Here is a 17,617-nt window from a genome sequence, read left to right as displayed (position 1 = left end):
GAGACCGGACCCAACAACAGTACAGCATGGACGTGAAACTGAAGCCCAAACCCAACCTGTACAAAAGACCTTGAGACCTGACCCAACTGAGCCTATCTGGTTCTGCCAAATTTAAATGCAAAATCAGGTTCTTTCTCTCACGTGTTTTTACATTGCTCTGCTTGGCTGCTGTTCATTGATATATGAAATTTCATGTGTTACTTTTGGTGATATAACCAAAATAAATATTTTTACATTGTATTTAATGAATAGTCTACTACCATATCCCTCTTAATCTTCTGTTCAGTTCATTTCTGTAAATGTATTTTCTTTGTTTTTTGTTTAGTTGCTTAAAACAAAAATAGATTCTTTCATGTAAAACATGCATTTAAATCATGAATTTATCAGTTTTTTCATATTCCGTTTTTTATTTTCCATTTTTAAAGTTTGGTGTGATTGCTTTTTCAATTAACTTAAGAGTGACTACTGATTACCAAGCTTCCAAATCACAGCTTTCCCACTGACTTTATCACATCTGCGCATGTGTTTGTGAAATATTTCGCTGTTGTCGGAAGAAAACCTCTCCAAAATGGTAACTTTACAGGAGAAGGACAAAACCTGCTTTACTTTTAATGTAAGTCAATGGAACTTGGACTTTTTTTGTGATTTTGGGCTGTTTCTTTTGGTCCATTTTTCTTGAAATGTACATACAACATAAAGGACAATGGGTATTTTCAAATGATGTTAAAAAATGAAAAACGACAAAAATGGAGATACAAGGTTTCCATGTAAACTGGATTTCCTAATAACATAATGTTCATCTTAATCAAGGATGAAGACTATTTCATCATAAATGATGCATCATAGCTTTTTGCATGCTGGCGGTGCCCCATGTCATGCAATGTGCTCTTTTTATTTTGTCACACTGTCCACACTGAATCTGAATCTCCTAAAAAGAAGGATTGTCATATCAGATTTGACAGCTTCTACAAAAACAATTCTGAAGTAATACCATGAGCCTAATATTCTCTTGAAGAAAATATGGCTACAGTTCTTCTTCTTGGACATTCTGATCCCTGAAGTAAATGCTGTTGCTTTAATGTTGATTTAACATGGATTTAATTACTATTTGCTATCTGGCCACTGCTCACAAGACTCATCTCACTTTTATTATTCTGTTTTACATTATTCTGCTGAGTTAATATTAGCTCACTTCAGCAAAAGTTAGATTTAGAACTGGTCAAACTGTAGAATTTTAAGTGCCAATAAAAAGCTTACTTCCAGTTCGCTGCTGTAGAATCAGGCATTATGTAAAATCAGGTTAAACTCCTGATTTAAACATCTGCAGAAAAACACTGCAGGTCTCAATAATAAAATACTTACTAAAATGACTATAAATTGGCTGAATAAAATAGTGTGAATCCCTGCTTGTGAGGGGTCGTGTGCTTAATTTCACTGCTGGTAGCAGCCTCCCCTTTTCTGCCTTCCCAAAATGAAAATCTCTTTGTGACATATTTATTATTTGAAATGGTGATTTTTTGAGTGTATGTGGTTTGAATGTAATCCTGCTGATAATCATCCTGTTCTCACAGTGTCCCTGCAATCTGATTACTGTACTTTGTACTGTACATATAACAGAATACAGTTACCTTTTTGTATCCTGACATTACATGTATTCCATTGCTACCCAACCCTGTTCGGAGAGTAGAGAAAAACCTTCAAACGGATGAGAACTGAAGGAAAATGAAAAGGTTAATAACACGATAATGATAAGAGCAACAGCGACATTCCTGATGACAGCAACAGTGACGTTCATAACTCAACATAGCAGCACAGTCTATGCTACAGTTCTGCCTTACTTACAAGATAAACAGCAATCGTTGCAAACACACAGGCGATCCTAACACACTGTGTAGCTGTTAGCTTTGAAATCCGAGCCTTTCAAATGTAACCTAGTGAGGAACTTGACAGCTGGTTACTGATAACTAACACTTTTAAAAATATTCTATATTTGCAGGAGTTAGAAGATGTTCTGCCCTCATTAGAGCAGGCTGACCAGTTCAGAGGAGAGCTAACAACAAATTAACACTGCTGAGCCAGAGCAGAACTTTCGGCCTTTGCTCCTCTCAAGGCTGAGATGTTGTCACTCTTCATCAAGGCACTTAATGTGACAGAACTTAATTTTATGTGCAAGTTAAACAGAAATCTAATTATATTGGTATATTTTATCTTTACTTAAAATTAATGGTTTTATATTAAATATGTATAATAGGTCAGATGGCAAAATGGGCTGTATTCATAAACAAATTCAATGTAGAACCCAACAGTGAATGTGAATTAAAATGTTTCTGTATTATGTGTTTTTATGTAATGGCCTTCATGGCTGACAAGAAAAAATACATTTAGAACCTACAAGAGTGAGCATAAAGAGTAGTGCCATTATGCAAAAAAGATGTCAATCACATGTTCTTCTCACGCCCTGCTATAATGATTCAATCTCATTTTATTTTATTGGTGATTGGAAACATTGTTTTCTTCAGTATTTTGTTGTAATATTGTAGAAATTTTAAGAAATACTCCCTTACAAAAGTATACTTAAAGTTCATTTTATTAAGTAAACTCAAGTAAAGTTCAAGTATACTTCCCAAATATACTTTATGTGGTATGCATACTTATATCAGTGTTCTAGTAGTGTAATTATAAGTGTAGTTTCTTAATGCTTTTCAGGACTAAATTGGCCCAAGTATATTTTTTTACGTATTCTTTAGGTGTAAAAGTTGTAAACTTTGAGAACACAACTAGTTTACATGTAAGTTTTGTTTTGTACTTCAACTATACTGTGAAATACACTATAACGCTGTTGTCAGAACAAAACCTCACATCTCAAAAATGGTAACTTTACAGGAGAAGGAAAAAAACATACTTTACTTTTAATGCAAGTCAATGGAACCAAACATTTTTTAGTAATTTTGGGCCATTTGTTTTGGTCCATTCATCATAAAGTTTACACACAATGTAAAGAGCAACAGACAGTTTCAAATAATGGCAAAAACTGAAAAACGTGCCTATAAGTGATCTTATAGGCACTAGTTACATACTTCTAGTCTACTTTTTAGTTTATGAAAATATATTTCATATTATATATTTTATACTTCTATTATGTAAGTATAATTACAAAGACAGGCCACAAGTGTATGAATCAATACAAGTATGTGTGTATACAAGTATAAGTACAAGTACAGGCCAAATATACTTCAACTTTTCTGTGTACTTGTAAGTATAAACCATGTATACTTATATCTTTGATATGTACATAAAAAGTAAAGTGAATGAAGTATACTAATAGCACACTTGAATAAACTTTTATTTTTTACGGGCAGTAATGCTAGGCTACCCCAGCCACCAGAGGGAGGCACAGAGCTGATCCTCTGTAATGAAGGGTCAGCAGTGGTACCTGGTCCTGCCTCCACTAAAGAGAAGCTGTCCTACAGTCTTGTGCTCAGTCTTGGCATTTTCCTTTTAGAGTGTGGTTACCGGACTGGCAGGTAATTTGGTGAAGGCCTCTGAGTTTCACTCTCTGGTCTCCTGGTCTCTTGAGTTTCTGATGCTCTACAGACTTAATCCTTTTGGGTTTTGTTCAACAGGGTTTCTGTGGCCTCTCAAGCTTCTCATAGTTGTACTTAGAGCCAGTAGAGCCGGTCAGGGTTTCCCTGTACATTCTTTAGTTTTCTGGTTTTCAGTATTCCTAAAAGCAGTGGTGTCAGCTGGGCATGAAAAGATCTAAGACTCAGTTCAGTTCATTGGGACATCGTCCCCCCAGAATTTTTTTTAATTGTTGTTACTTTTTAATTAAATATAAGGATTTTTTAAGAGTATATATAACCATATATCTTATAATCTATCACATAAAACAGATTAAAACAAACAAGGAACCACTTTGACAAAAAGTGGAAAAAAGTGTCAAAAATGTAGATTTTCCTCAGTGTCATTATTAAAGTCCTGTTCAAATTTCGCTGTCTCCACATCAGTCCCTTCCACACAGCTCTTCTCTAATGTTCTGCTGACAGAGGAACATTTTATCTACAGTTTTATACACTTTTGAAGCTAAATACTTCAGTAAAACCGTTCTTGCAAAAAACAAACATGAAACAATATTTTAAGTATAAAACATCACAACAAAGCATTCAGTCTTTGTAATTCTGTTTCCTGATAAACATTGTCTGTGTTTACATGGAAAGATTGTTGTCAATCTGATTGAATACATTCTAATTACAGATTAAGACTGAGGTATTTATTCTCGCTCTACTCAACACTCTGGTGAAAATCTTCATTTACATGCTCAATACAAGTAATCAGATCCAAAATGATGCGCATGCATAGAGAACCACTTAGTGTAGACGTTACCATGACAACAAGCATCGCGTGAGTCCAGTCAGAGTGAGACGAGCAGCAGTGAGCAGTGCTTATTAAAGAAGGCCGAGAGGAAGTCGCCGTGTTCTGAGATACATAAGCTGGACGTCCGTCCCACCGCCGTCTTTTAAAGATCAGAGCACAAACTTCGTCTCCTCTGCAGACCAGTTTCTGCTCCGCCATGTTGAACGGTATAAACTTTCACTATGACGCAACGAACATGATCAGAATGGACTTAAACTTTCCGATAGGGAATGTAATCAGATACAGATGTTTACATGGATATTATTCTTCTATTTAACAGATTATTTACAAGATTACCCACCTCGATCAGTGGGATAGAAACAGTATTCTGAATGGTGTTTACATGGACGTATTATATTCTGATTGAGGATTATTAACAGATTATTAGGCTGCATGTAAACATGACTATTGTCAGAGGTCTGCTGTGATATCTTGTCTTGCCTTGTCCTTGTCTTTCTCTGTTTCAGTCTTTGTTTTCTTGTTCCATGTGCTTTCATTGTTGTTCTGGTCTTTGTCTCCTCCTCGTTCCTGCCTTTTTGTCTGTAGCCACACCCCCTCATTTTCCCCAGGTGTTTCTGGTTTGTGTATTTATACCCCTTGTTGTGTCCTTTGGGTTTGCTTGGTGCTTTGTGTTCTCAGGCCCTGTTTTCATTATCTTCGTTTGTTTTCTAGTCCTCTTCATGCTCTTTAGTCTTGTTTCCTTTCTGTTCTAGTATTTTCTTAGTGAGTGTTCTTATTAGTTTGTTACTTTGTGGATTCTTTCGTCATGGCTTTCAGTAAAAACAAGGACCTCTTTTTTTCCTGCTACGCTACATCTGCAGCCTGCACTGTATTATAGATATAATACATTCCCGATTATGTAATAACTTGAATGAAATTGAAAATGTACGTGGTGAACCCCTCCTCATCTTCTGAAAGTTTTTTTTTTTATACCCAATCATGTTACTGACCTGTTGCCAGTCAACCACCAGGTGTTTTTTTAGCATTGCACAACTTTACCAGACTTTTGTTGCCTCCATTCCAACTTTTTTTGGAATGTGTTATTGGCATCAAATTCAAAATGGCAATATGTTTTTCAAAAAACAACAAAATTTCTCAGTTTTAACATTTGATATGTTGTCTTTGTACTATTTTCAGTCAAATATAGGGTTTAAATTATCTGCACATCATTGCATTTTGTTTTTATTTACATTTTGCACAGCGTCCCAACTTTTGTGGAAATTGGGTTGTACAGAACTACAGTATCAGAAATAAAGCTGTAGTTTTCATCATTATTCATTGTGTGATTTCCTTATTGTTGGTCTTGTCCAGTTCTCTGTAATGGCTGATGCTCTTTAGCTGTGCGCAATCAGACTCACTTTTGGTGATAAAACCACAGTGACATCTCCGGTATGAAGCTGAGCTTTTTCCTCTGTGTCTTTTTCTTTGCCTTAACGACAAAAACCCAAAGCGTGTGCGTGTGTGAAAGCAGGGCTTTAGTTCTCTCTCTGTCTTCTCCCTGCCCACCTTGTCTGCTGAGAAAACTGAGGGCAAGATAAAAATTTTTTCATTTGAACACCATTCATATCATAGATCCTCATCTCCTGGAGCTGAAGCTGCAGTCATGATCATCTGTCCTCGTTCTCTCCTCCTGGGTCTGCTGGTCATCCTGTACCTTCAGTCCTGTGTGATGGATCGCAGTGAGTTGAAGTTCTTCCTGTGGCTTTTGCTTCTTTCTCTCTGCTGACATGTTTTGGGAATGAACATCTTTATTGTAGGCAAATAAATTATACATTGAATGACTTCTTAGCTCATTCACTAACTAACATAAATGAGTAAAAATTGGGCACATACTTTATTTCCTCACTCAGACCGTAGTGTACAGTAATGTGTGTGTGTGTGGATGAACTAACAGACTGTAACACTGCAGCTTTATTCACAGTATTAATAAGAAGAGTAAAGTTAGAGATGATCTCACCTGTAGCATCATTACACTCACTAACACTGTCATCTACAGCTCACTTCACTACATCACCTCTTCACTCTTTACTACGTCCTTCTTCATTTTCTTCTTCTTCTTCTTATTTTCACACAGATGGAAAAGCACCAGAGAAATGCTGTTTCAGTTTCTATACCAGACCAATCCCTGCATCTCTCCTTACTAAGTACGAAGAAACAAGAATCGACTGTCCACAAGCTGGAGTGATGTAAGTTTCCACCCCCCAACCTTTCTTTAATATTGCAGTAGGAAGACCAGTATTCACTTCTAATTTGTTTGTCACTTTGACATATTGCATATATTCTTATAGCACTTTAATTGAATTTGAATTTAAATGGTATCAGGCAGTTATGTTATAGGATTATCTATCAGAAGCATAACAGTTGTTTTTTTGCAAAATATTTTTGTCAAATGTCAATACCAACGTTGATTTTTTGTTAACCACAGTTTTACCACCCGGATGGGTAGACAAGTGTGCACAGACCCTGGCCTTAAGTGGGTTCGGTGGCGTATGCAAAGCATTGATAGGCTGCACTGCCACAGGGTTAAAACCAAAACCCGGCCAGTACCTGAGACCTTAACACCTGATCCAGTTAAAGATCCACACAACCATGAAACTGAAGCCCGACCTGCTCCAGAGACGAGTCCTGACCCAACCACAGTTTCAGATGGACGTGAAACTGAACCCAAGACCTCAAAACCAGATACAACTCCAGCTACATGTAAATGTGGAACTGAAACCCAAACCCGTCCTGTACCCGAGACCTTCAGGCCTGAGTCAAATGAACCAAACTGGTTCTGCAAAATTTGAAACCCAAACACAAAATCTCACAGAGCAACACACCTGGACACATTCTTACACAAACTCTTATTTTTAGCTTTGCTTGGATGCTATACATATGAATTTATGGATAGAAAGTGCCACAAGTTGAGAGAAACTGATGTTTTACACATCTGTCTGAACTGACGAAAGCAAGAAACGGCCGATGATCTTAAAAAGTCTATTATAAAAAAGCTAGTGCTGTAAATAAAGTGAATCCATTAATTAATAGTATTATTTTTCATGATTTGTAATGAACTTCATGACTGCACCCCCTACAGGAGCTCCTAACCTGTTTCTGGGTGTTGTAATCCTGTCTTACATTCATACTGAACTTCTCTCCTCACCATATTTAATATCTAATATAATATAGATGAAAACATACATAATGTTATAATACATAACATAATGTTGGACAAAGGCAGATTACTGAAGCCTTAGTCATTAAGGTGCCATGTAAACAGTGTGTAACACTTCCTATATATTTAGCTAAAATGAGGCAAAATCACTCATAGGCCAAAACAGGACTGATCTCTTGTCTAGTTTTTCTAGAAAATGTGTGGGACTAAGCAGGCACACAAACTATTGTATATTGTGTACATCACATGTGTCAATCTCCAATCATTGTGGGCCAAAACACTGCAGACTTCAGCTCACTGCCTCATTAAACACAGCTAATTCAGCTCATCAGCTAATTAGCAAGGCCTTAATGAGCTGAATTCAGAGTGTTAGATGAGGGTGAACATTGACCTCCACAGCACTTTGACCCAGAAAGTCCCCAGTTTGACATGCATACATGCTTAATTTTGTACAAGAATGCAACTGATTTATGAATCCTTGCTTGCTTACACCGACCAGGCATAACATTATGATCACCTCCTTGGCCACCTCCGTGGCCGGAACTGTTGTATAAAGTTAAACATTACAGTTCAACACAAACACTTATGTTCTCTTTCCTGCAGCTTTACCATTCAGAGAGGTCAGACTATCTGTGTAGATCCTGACCTTAAGTGGGTTCAGGTCACCATGAGAACAGTTGATCTTCATAGTCAAACTGAAGCTGAAACTCCACCTGCACCTGACACCTTGAGGCCCGACTCATCTACAGATCCACCTGAACATGAAACTGAAGCTCAAACCCCACCTGCACCCAAAACGATAAGACCTGACCCAACTGAGTTTATCTGGTTCTGCCAAATCTTAAGGGCAAACCCTAAAACTTTTCTTCTTGGAACACAGATACATGGACACCATGGACACCAGTGCAGCGGTCCTGATCTGTATCCATATACTGACATCCACTCATAAGTCTGTGTGCGCTCTCAGAAATAAAGGTCCTAGACTGTCACTGGGGCAGTGCCCCTCTTGTCACTGGGGTGGAACCCTCATCTCAGTACCTTTAGTCAGGGAACATAACTGAACCATAATCCACTGAAATGATATGTTCTAAGCTGTACTGACTCCACACACCCCGTCTCGCCTCCAGGCTTTTATTTTACTGTTCTGTTTAAAACATTCGTTTATGAAAAGGTACAAATACGAACTTTTCACCTGGAAAAACTTATTTAAGGTTCACAATCAGACCTTAGAACCACTGTTGAAGCTTTGAGGGAACATTTACATTGTTTGTATCTTGATGAATGGAAAAATGTACCTGCACAGAGGCTTTATTTCTACCTGTACCTACTTATACCCACCTATTTACTACACTCATTTATATTTTTATATTCCACGTTCCACTTCGCAAATCAGAGAAAAAAAAACATCAACCATGAGTTTTGATCGGTCATTTCCATATTGGGCGATTTAATGCAAGCCCAGGGCCCTGGAAAATTCAGGGCCTCTAACTGTGTGTGTTTTTTTTAACCCCTGTGTGGTGTTGATGTGTTACTCAGTGGTCTGCTGGACCCACCGCATTATTGTATTTTAAATCAATACAGCCATAACAATTTATGTAAAAATACCAGATGTTCAAAATATCACAAGTGTCCAGCATAGGGTTCTCCTTTAGCAGCTGTAGCCAGTCAGCAGCCTGTCCATGTTGTCCTCCCTCACACACACACACACACACAACACACACACACACTAACAGCAGGCCGTGTGGGAGGAGAACAGAGTGAAGGACACAGCACCTCCACACTTTTACTCCCCGCGGGTTCAGCCCAACACCACATGTGTAATATAAATGTGTGGGGGGTGAACAGAGTGAAGGCACTGAAAATGGGTTATTTTATATGTTTTTCACAGAAAATGAGCAAAGACCAAGAATCTGAGGCTGAAATAATAATAAACCGCATTGTTTTTTCTTTTGATAAACATTGAAAACCACAGACCCCAACACCACACAAGGGTTCATTTTACACATTCCTTTATAAATATATCACATATTCATGATTTCTGATTGGCTTTATTTATTCAAAACATCAGCTCTGATGCTGATTGGTGGCTGTATCAGCTGTATTTGGCTTGAAAGTTGGACCCAGCAAAATGTAAGCCAAAAAAAGTTGAAGAGAGAACGGCGAGCTGCGTTTATTTATTGTTCCACCATTCGAACAGTTCTGCAGGGTTTTCAGCCAGAGAAAGGGGGGATATTTGCCTCTTGGCAAACAAACCTTGGTTGCTTTGGAAATGATAATGGCTACTAATGATTACTGATTACTAAGTGACCTCTACCACACACTGGTGGAGAAGCACCGTGGCATCGTGCAGCAGAATGGACCGAGCTCAAGTTCATCTCAATTTCAGGATAGGTTTTCAATGTTATATTCTGCCTGTGCTTGTTTGATCTTAATGGAATAAAACTTTCTCAATATCACATTTAATAAATTTAGTGGATTAATTACATTTGGTATCAGATAATTTATTCTTCACAAACGTGCTGTTTTCGAGTGAACAGGTACGAAGTGAAATGTGACGAGGCTAGTAACGTTAGTAGAGGTGAAAAGGAGGGTTAGCACTTCAGACTGACTGCCTTCTCTGTGAAAATTGAGTGTCTATGGCTTTCAGTGCTCGGTTTCTGGGTTTAAGTTAATGCAGTAATTGAGGAAATGATGAAAGGCAGTGCTGTGAGTTGCTGACTGGCAGCAGCATTTCATGAAAAACAAAAATTTTGAGATGCTGTGTGCTTTTCAGTGTGTAGTAATGTTAAGCATGGTTGTTAGCCATGTGTTCTTAGGTAATTTGATTCCAAACATGGATGCCTTACTTGAATATCCATGTAATTCCATCATTTCAAGCAGGCTTAAAAATAGCACACATGAAGCATAGATAACTGTCACCTACATTGTTTCTGCGCACTTCTATTTGATTTGTTTTTGATTAAAGTTCTGAAATTGTTTTCTCTCCTCTTTGCTTAATAAAAAAAACTACCAGAAAGTCTTCAGATTACATCACTTTAATTACAGATCACATTTGTAATCTTTTTAATCAGTAACCTGTACCAGAATATATGTTTACAGTAACCCTCCCAACCCTGGAGCCTTAACAAACTAACTCACTTTACTTCACACCATCCAGTACATTGTTTAAAACTGTGGTTTACAAATCTATAATAACAAAAACTACAAAGTAAAGCAAAAGAAATCACTGTGTGACATTAACTAACCAAGGATCAGGATCTGTCAGACTGCAGGCTACGTGCTATTGCTACATGCTGTTTTATTCACAGTTTCTGCATAGGACACAAGCTAATGCTAAAGCTAACACTAGCAGACTCACAAGCCCACAATTCATGTTCTGCTGCTTGTCTGACAAAAAACATTCAAATATACAAAAGAAAGAGTGAATTAATACTGTACCAACAAAACGGAGAAGATAATAATCAAGGTTCTCACGCAGATGATGTAGTGATATGTAGCTGTAATTTAGTTCATTACTATTATTTTTAGCTACTATAAATAATTCCCTAACCAATATGAAGTTTTCAGTATCTACTATGAATTATTTAGTAGCTACTATGAATTATTTAGTATCTACTATGAATTATTCAGTATCTATTAATTATTCAGCAGCTACTATGAATTATTCAGTATCCACTATAAATTATTAAGTAGCTGCTATGAATTATTCAGTATCTACTATGAATTATTCAGTAACTACTATAAATGTTTCAGCATCTACTATGAATTATTCAGCTTCTACTATGAATTATTCAGTATCCGCTATGAATTATTAAGTAGCTACTATGAATTATTCAGCATCTACTATGAATTATTCATTGACTACTATGAATTATTCAGCATCTACTATGAATTATTCATTGACTACTATGAATTATTCAGTATCTACTATTAATTATTCAGCATCTACTATGAATTATTCAGTATCTACTATGAATTATTCAGTAACTACTATAAATGTTTCAGCATCTACTATGAATTATTCATCGACTACTATGAATTATTCAGTATCTACTATGAATTATTGAGTATCTACTATGAATTATTCAATATCTACTATAAATGTTTCCGTATCTACCATAAATGTTTCAGTATCTACTGTGAATTATTCAGTAATTTCTATGAATTATTCAATATTTACAATGAATTATTAATCACTATACTGGTTCAGTAACTACTATAAATTATTCAGTATCTGCTATGAACTATTATTTAGTAACTGTGATAACATTCAGTAACGGAAGTTCTGTAGTTGTAAGAGTGAAGAGTTGAAGTGGGGGTCTCATACAGACCCTCACAGTTTAACAGATTAACACTGATGTAATGTCACTGATGTTACTGATGTTATTAAGATTATTACTCTGTGAGCTACATTTATTCATGATTTGACAGAACTGCACTTTTCTCCCAACAGCACGTCCTTCTGACAGCATTCATGTTCCTAAAAACAACTGTTTGATGCATAAATACTGAGCACAATTACTGCTTTAGGTAAGGTGAAAAAATGTAAACAGAAATTGATTGTGTGGGTGAATTTCACAATTTTGCCTCTAGGTGGCTCTCATGTTTATTATTTCTCTTCTGTTTTTGCCGAGATTAAACAGTGAAGGCCTGTTGGACACTTTGTGAAGGTAAGTTTTGCTCAGTATCCAACAAAAATATCACTTTCTAAAAGCCATCTGAGCTTTAATCCTCTCTGAAAGGGTTCTAGATACATTCAGCAGATGTGCTCCAGTATCATTACATTCTTTATGGAAAGTTACGACCATTATTTTTTCATAAACTGTCACTGTTAGTAGAGATTGTCATGATAAGAGTGACAGCTACTCACAAATACTCTCAACTATATCTGTATGTTTATCTCTCTGTTGTTATCTGTTGTTGTTTAATCTCTGTAGCTGATTTATGATCCTGTTTATCTGTGTATCAGTGTGTTATATAACTCTGTGTGCAGTGTGAGGGTCTGGATCTGACTGTGTGGTGTTTGTTTAGAGAAGTTTGAGAAGCTTCTGTTCAGTTCTGTCCATAAACCAGCTGTTTTCACAGCATTTAAACATGTGATTGTGAGTCTGATACAGAAATTACAGTGTAAATTAATGAAACCTGTGTAAAGTAATGAACCGTTAGACTGTGAGCTGTGAAAGTGAAAGTGACTCTCCAGTGTTTTCTCGTCTCTCTTTTCCTTCCTCAGTAGGAAAAAAGGGGGTAGTGTAGGCCTGTAATAACTTTGGCAGGAACTCACAGCATTAAAGGGCCCATATCCTGCATTTTCTTGCATTTTATTTTTGCTCAACTTGTAACATTTGTGTGGGTTATAAAAAAAACACAGTCATTTCTACATGACCATTTTTCCAGCCTCTCGTTTATCCATACAATTACAGCCTTTAAGACTGATATATGTAAATGAGCTCTGTTCCAATTGGCTGCCCATTCAAAAAGTAGTCTGGGTTTAAACACTCCTTATAACTTCAGTGTGAGTGGGAAGGGCTGAACTTCTGTTGGCTTAATAAGTGCATATTTATACAGAGCAATAAATACACACTGCTAGCTAGAAAGAACAACAGAACAACCAGTTTACCAGCACTGCATGCCTGCACTTTAAAGGGGTGCAGGATCAGTCTATGGTGGACGTTGGAAAGGGTCTAGATTGGTCCAGGTCGATGTTGTAATTTAAGCATGCAGAGTTTTTTTTAGTTTATTCAAATGTTCTCCTAACTTTAATTCTGTATAGGTTAACCTATAAACTACAGTTTAAGTTGAGCTCACTCAGAAAAAAAAGGTGAATGTGGCTGCCTCCTTATAACCTGAAATTGCTTAAAATTCTAACTGATTTTTACTCTGTTCCTGCCCCAATTTAGTAATTTCCTCTTCCCACCAACAAGATACGACTTACAGTGTGGGGCTCCCTCCTCTTAGACTCCTCACTACGCAGAGCTGAGGCATCACCAGGATTCAAACTCATGACCTCCTGAAGTTCACTGCTCTAAGGTGGGCTTAAAAATGTGAAATATAGTTAATATTCAGTCACATTTTGTTCATCAGTATTTCTAGCAGTGACAGTAATGAATTCAGCTAATTACAACAAAGAAGTTTTTAATGACCATTTTATCCACCGTTTACTAAGAGTGCCATTAGAGGGTGATATTAGAGCTCATATTGTCTTTTGTTCATTTATCAGTGCTGAGCTTTGTCAGTGCAGAGATGTTTGGCTCAGATTAGAGGCTGAGGGTCAGATGGTATTTTCCTCTTTACAGTTCAGTTCAGATCATAGATCATCATCTCCTGGAGCTGAAGCTGCAGACATGAGCGTCTGTCCTCGTTCTCTCCTCCTGGGTCTGCTGGTCATCCTCTACCTTCAGTCCTGTGCAGAGGGACAGAGTAAGTTAAAGTCCATCTTCGAGTTTTTGGCTCTTTCATACCACAGATTATCCCCTGAATGATTGTATCTGTTGTGATGATATAATTTACTACTTACTTACTTTACTACTTGTTTCATTTATTACTTCTATTAAGTGTCGGGACAGGAACTTGCTGGACAGCACTCCAAAAATGGCCTGCCTCGGTTCACTTACAAGTGGACTTGGTTTAGTTCACTTGCTTTTTTTGTGATGTCCGCACCAAAATTAGGGAAATCAACATCAGAGCATGATTTCTCTTCTTACTAGCAGCCCGTCAGCTCCTGTAATATTTTTACATAATCTCCCTGTTTCAACATCTCACTCTTTGGGCTTATACTATTCCTCCAGCACAAGCTGCTGCTATTATGAGCATACAAAAATAATAGTGAAGCAATGCCTTTGGTACATGGATTGTGTAACATAACTGCCATCAGCATCCTGTTTAGTAACATTCACACTGACAACCACCATAAAGAAGCAGATATAAAGTAAGTTTTATTATTTTTGTTTTACTGTGGTACCCAAGGATCTTAGTCCTTTTTTCCTGCAAAGTGGGAGTTTTTTGGCTCAAATTGTGGTGAATATGAGAGCAAAAGGACACATGCATCCTCAAATTTCTTACCAATATACAACATGTGTCATTTGGGCTTTATTGTAGAGTGAAACCAATCTAACCTAATAAAATAAATACACTGTCACAAAGACCAAACCTCTGGCTTGGACTTTAAAAACAAACTAGATGTGAAAGACACAGTCTAAGACTCTATTCACACTGCAGATAAAAGTCTTCACATGTGACACAGATTTGTTTTTGAGTTGGTGGTGTAAACAGTAAAAACACACAATCCAAATGTTTCAATTCTGATTTGAGCCTCTTTCATACAGTCAGATCCATAATTAACAGCCGTTGAGATAAAATGTCACAAAGGCCTAAGCTCTGGTTTGGACTTGTAGTGTAAACAGTAAAAACACATTGAATCCGACAGTTTCAATTCTGATTTGAGCCTCTTTCATACAGTCAGATCCATAAATATTGTGATGTTGACAAAGTTATTGTTATGTTAGCTGTCTAACACAGGAAACAGGTGTGTGTAATTCCTTCATTATTTCAATAGCAGCCGTTGCAATTGGAATCTGTTATTTATGTTGTGCCCTATAATGGACTGACAACCAGTCCAGGGTGTTTCCTGTCATCTGCCCAATGACTGCTGGGATAGGCTCCAGCACCCCGCCCCGCAAGTGTGTGTGTATTTATGTTGTGATAATTTTACAGGCCTGGAAAGAATACTGAAAATCCTAACTTACGTACTGTTACTGTAATAAAAATGTAAAAGTATTAAAAAAAGAAATGAATCACTTAAGAGTAAAAAAGTAATTTATTTGAAAACTACTTGAGTTATTTAGTTACTCTTTTTAACGAAATTACTGTACAGTCAGTTTATTGTGAACATGTAATAGACTAAATTTCCTGAATCGGATGGATTTTAAATACAAGTTAAAATCTTCTCAAAACTAAACCAATCTGAATGGAAATCAATGGAATTCCTTTTTTATTTGAGGGCCTTTTTTCTTTAAATAATTTTTGGCATAAATAATAAAAATAACAATTGCTTTTATCAATATGCAGATGACAGCCAGCTATATCTGTCCTTAGCACACAATGTCTACAAATCTATAGACTCATTTAATGATCTAGATGCTATTAAACCTGTGATTGTCTCAGAATTCCTACAGTTAAACTGATATAAGAGAGATTTTAGTTTATGAATGAGGCTCAAATGATTGATATACTTTTTTATTCATTTTTATTATTAAGTTTGGGAATTCTCTGGCTGAAAATCTCAGAACGACTGAAATGTAACACTTCTCACACTTATTTAGTATTGTATTTGAACAGATTCTGCGCTTTTTTGTTTATCTTATCTAAAACTTTACTGCCTCAAAGTGTTGATTTAACACTTCACTTTGCTTTTTATAATAATCTACTGAGAGAAAACATTTTGAAAACAATTCAGTTTAATACAAAAATACCTTTAACAAAATATAAATAGAGTTATATTGTTACACAATGTATAGATTTTATTTACTATTTAACTAGTGTTCATCTGAATTTCATCAAAGTTTTATTATGATGATGAATATTATTATTACTCTGTTCACTCAGGTTCAAGTGCACCAAAGGCATGCTGTTTCACTTTCTATACCAGACCCATCCATATCAGTGCCATTTTAAACTATGAAGAAACGAGATCTGACTGTAGCAGAGCTGGAGTGATGTAAGTTTTTACTCCCTGATCTTTTGCAACAGACGTTTCACTGAACTTTAATCTCAATTTTATCATCATGCATATCATATATATTTTACAGGATTATCACCTTATTTTTTCACATTTTCTTTCCTTCTAGTTTTACCATAAAGAAGAACAATGCTAGGGTGTGTGTGGACCCCGGATTTAGATGGGTGAAGCGGACCATGGACAAAATTGATGCGCAAATGTTTTGAAATGTTTGAAATTTCAGCCTAAAGTCGACTGCGTGGTTAAATTCTCTCTCTGTTAATGGGAGATTAGCTTATGTTCTCTTTACACTGTATTTTCTTTAATACTGAGGCAGTTTCATTTACTTTGATTTGATCATCTCCGCTCAGACAAAGAAATAAATACAGTTAAATTTAGAAATGAAAGAAATTTAGAAAATAAAGATTTAATATATGAATTGTTGTAATTGTTCAAATATATAAACCATTTTTATGCGTTGTATAGTTTATAATGTGCTTATTATTTATTTTCATAATTTTAAATATATATTGAGAAAGCATTAAAATATTTGTATTTTATGAAATTATTACATTTGTAACCTGTACTTGTACATATGCACACACAGACAAACATAATAAACATGAATTAACAATTAATACAATTTCAAAACTGTGCTGCAAACACAACGTTTGTGGATTTTGTCCATATCAGATTCTAAATTATTGTACAATAATATCTTATTTGAATGTTTGAATTTGAAATTTAAACTGGGTTCTTCCATTATGAATTATAATTACTTTATAATCAAGTAGTTGCATTCCAGTTAAGTTCACACAGCAGCTGAATTCCTTAACACCTGAGCATGAAATCTGTCATAATTTAAATTGAATCTCCCTGTAAAGTCTTTTTTTATGTTTATATTTCAGTGGTAGGTATATTTCCATAATCCATTATTTAAGGGATTTGACTGACAAGCACAATATAAATAAATAGTAAACAAGTAGAAGAAAGTATAAAATGCTGGATGTTCTGAAATGACATATTGTCCATATGTGTGTATATATATATATGTGTGTTGGAAAAAAAAAACAAAATATAATGCCACATTTTATTATTATTAATCATAATATATAATAATGATAATAGTTTCATCATTAATTTTTAATAATAATAATAATAAGAATAAGAATAATGAGTAATAGTAATTGTGTATTAAAATACAGAAGTCTGTTCTCTGTAGAGGATGTGTTCACTTGTTTACACTTAGAGAAACAACAAGACATCATTTTTATTTTAATTCTATTTTTTATTTTGTTGTTTGCACAATAAGGACAAAAGAGGAATCATGAAGG

General features: G+C 35.8%; 1 long non-coding RNA gene across 1 annotated transcript; it reads left to right on the top strand.

The window, feature by feature from the left end:
* The first annotated feature begins 12,175 nt into the window (after nt 1-12,175).
* LOC118802675 lies at nt 12,176-13,981 on the top strand. Its single transcript, XR_005006765.1, has 3 exons — nt 12,176-12,240; nt 13,468-13,597; nt 13,864-13,981. It is a non-coding gene; the product is annotated as an uncharacterized LOC118802675 (long non-coding RNA).
* Nucleotides 13,982-17,617: the final 3,636 nt, after the last annotated feature.

The sequence above is a fragment of the Colossoma macropomum genome, unplaced genomic scaffold (genome assembly GCF_904425465.1).
Source record: "Colossoma macropomum unplaced genomic scaffold, Colossoma_macropomum, whole genome shotgun sequence".
NCBI lineage: Eukaryota > Metazoa > Chordata > Actinopteri > Characiformes > Serrasalmidae > Colossoma > Colossoma macropomum.
The sequence above is the reverse complement of the archived record's forward strand: the minus strand, read 5'-3'. Positions and strand labels throughout refer to the sequence as shown.